Genomic DNA, 3,379 nt, shown 5'->3' on the forward strand with positions numbered 1-3,379 from the left:
TCGTGCTATAGTTAAGTGTTGAGTCTGGGTTCTGTTTAACAAAACCTCTACAGAATGTGGTACTTGAACTGTTAACTGATGACCTAAAACAATTGAATCACTTTGTCTTATTGCTAACGCTGTTGCTGCTACTGACTTTAAGCACGCAGGGAGTGCTTGAGCTACTGAATCCAATGTACTAGAAAAATAAGCACAAGGCTTATGTGAACCTGCTTGGTCTTGAGTGAGGACAGACAACGCTGTGCCATCACGTTCTGTAACAAAAAGTGTAAACGGTTTGCTGTAACATGGTGTCGCTAAAACTGGTGCTTGGCATAAAACTTTCTTTAATTCTTCAAAAGCTTGTGTGTGTTCCTGAGTCCAAGGGAGGACAGTCGAAGTCGCTGCCTCCTGTGTCGTTAACTGGATGAGTGGTTTAGCTAGAAATGCATACTGGGGAATCCATTGTCTGCAGTACGAGGTGAGGCCTATGAAGGCCCGCACTTCCTTTTGTGTCTTGGGTTGCGGCATGTTCACAATTAACTGAATGCGATCGGGAGTGAGCTGTCTCCCCACTTTGGACAGCAAGTGACCCAAGTACACAACTTGCTGAACACAGAATTGTAGCTTCGAAGGAGACACCTTGTGTCCCTTGTCGGCCAGGAAATGTAAAACTGTCAGTGATGCTTTTTCACATTCGGGCTCACTTCGTGCGGTGATCAGCAGATCATCGACGTATTGTAGTAAAGCGGTGTTAACTGGCATTTGAATACAATCTAGTTGTCTTTTCAGTGCTTGACTATAGATGCTGGGGCTTTCTGTGAATCCTTGAGGTGCGCGCGAAAATTTGAAACTGCGTCCATTTAAACAGAATCCGAAGAGATATTGGCTCTCTGGATCAATAGGCACGCTGAAGAAGGCGTTCTTGAGATCAATTACAGTAAAGAACGTTGCTTCTGAATCAATAGCAGTCAAGAGAGATGATATATCGGGGACCACAGGATACTGTGGGATAATGCATTTATTCAATTCTCGAAGATCAATCACCAGCCGATATACTGGCGGTGCATTGGGATCAGTACGTTTAAGAATCGGAATGATGGGTGAGTTACAGATATTGGAGTCGGTCTCGACGACCACTCCTTGGGCAATGAGCTCTTCAATGATTTTCAGTAAAGCCGCTACAGCATCGGGTGGTAACTTGTATTGTCTGATTCTGGGTAATACAACACCTGCCTTGAGGGTAACGCGGTATGGTGTAATGTGCATACATCCTACATCAGTTGGGCCTTTTGCCCACAAGTAATCAGGTACATTTTTCAATCTGACGTCAAACTCACGAAGGACGTAATGACCCTTGAAATCCCGCAGAAAGAGTCTAACCCCCTCCGGGGAGCAGCATATTATAGCTCCTAGAGCCTTCAGTGTTTTAATTCCTAACAGATTTTCCGGACATGATTTTGTTAGCAACAGGTCTGTAACGCGTGATAATGGACCCACAGCCAGGGGAACTGGTTCTGATACTTCATTTACAATAGGTTGTCCTGAAAAACCAAGGGAAACATTTTGTGAGCCTGAGAGGGGTGCCCCTGGAACTTCGTCATGACTTATTGTAGTGCGACTTGCCCCTGTGTCAATTAAAAACTTTCTATCTTTCCCCAATACTTGACTGTGTACATAAGGACCTTCTTGATCTACAGGAATCTCGATAAGAGGCAAGCCACCTTCCCTCTCTAGGCTGTTTCATGTATATCGGGAATATTCGGGGTAAGCAGACTGGGCATACTGGTACATCTGTTGTGAGACTTGCTGAGTTGCAGCAATGGGCTGTGGCTGTGGTACTGCTACGGTCTGTGCTGTCTGTGCAGATGCATGCATGGGCTGTGTATTCTGTGTAGACTGATGCTGGTTATGGTCTTGTCTAGGCGGATGCGGTCTCTCTTTAGTTTTACCTGTCGCTATGTTATGTTTCAGAACTGCACATTCGTGTACGTAGTGACCTGGCTGCTTGCAATAATTGCATGTCCCTTTAACAGGAGCTGCAGCGTGACTTGTCTGGGTCGTACCTTTCCTGTGACTGTCGGATGGGACCGTCTGGGCTACTAACATTTTCATTTTCGTGTCTTTCATGCGCTTCTGTTCCTGATCTTGTTCTTCCCTAATTCTATTCTGGTGATATTGTAACATTTGTAACATCTGGGATGGCGTATTTGCTTGCCATGTACTCTCGACTTTATACACTCTATTTTTAACTAACGGTAGGGAATTCTCGACTAACTTTGATACAAAAAGATGTGGGTACGACTCGCTACTTGGCTGGAGGCCACTATTGATAATAAAACATTTCTCGAATCTTGAATAAAAGTCGCTAGTATCTTCATCATGTTTCTGTTTACAGGACGAGATTGCATCCCAATCCTCCTTTCTAGTTGTCAATAATCTGGGCAGGACCTGTACTATCAAACCTGGTAATGCTTTAGTTTTGTCCCCAAGGCCTAACCCTGGAACCCGTTTTTTCTCTTCGTCTTCTATTTCTGCCCAGGCAATCTTTGTGTCTCCCACCTCCCATTCCTTTTCCTTTAATTTCTCGAATATACCCGTAGGCAATAATACTTTCAACATTTTCATGATATCATCATATGTGTAGTCCCCCATTAATAACATGTCTTTAAGCTCTCTATGGAAACCTGCAGGGTCTTTATCATGGCATGGTACTAATTTCTTCATTTCTAACAGTTCTAATTTAGTCAGAGGCGTGTGCACATACACGCGTTTCAAAACCTTGTCCTCACCCATAACAGGGTGTACTTCTCGTAAGGGGTTCTGACTTTCAATACCACCCCCGCACTGCATATGGTACATTTTCCTTTCTGGAGGTGGGGCGGGGACATATTCAGGACTTACAAAGGTATCATATCTGCGTCGTTGTTCTAGAATTATTTGAACTAATTTAGTGCTTAGGCCTCTCCATCTATCCATCAGTAGTGCTTCTAGTGTCTCATGTAAGGGACCTGGATCGGAATAATGTTTTCTGTACTTAATGAGAAGGTGCTGAATCATATATACCCCTGCTAATTTCTGTTCGTCGGGGGAGAGGTTCAGAAATGTCTGTGCTACGGTGTCATCATTATATATGTCTGCATTTTCGGCCCATGATACCGCTGATCGGGCTAATTCTTGTTCATCCATAGAATTGAGTACATGGTACCCCACTCGATCTCGAAGCCGTTTATCAGTTTCCTGGAACTGATGCTCAGCAGAATTCGGATTCGTTAAGGCAGAGAAGAAAACTCTCTTGCTTTCTGGACGGATACCCTTCCTAAGATAAGTTCCCTTACCTACATATGCTATAGTGCTTGTAGTCGGTTCTAGTTCTTCAGATTCTTCTTCCTCCTCGGAG

The sequence above is a fragment of the Lissotriton vulgaris genome, chromosome 5, assembly GCF_964263255.1.
Source record: "Lissotriton vulgaris chromosome 5, aLisVul1.2, whole genome shotgun sequence".
NCBI classification, from domain to species: domain Eukaryota; kingdom Metazoa; phylum Chordata; class Amphibia; order Caudata; family Salamandridae; genus Lissotriton; species Lissotriton vulgaris.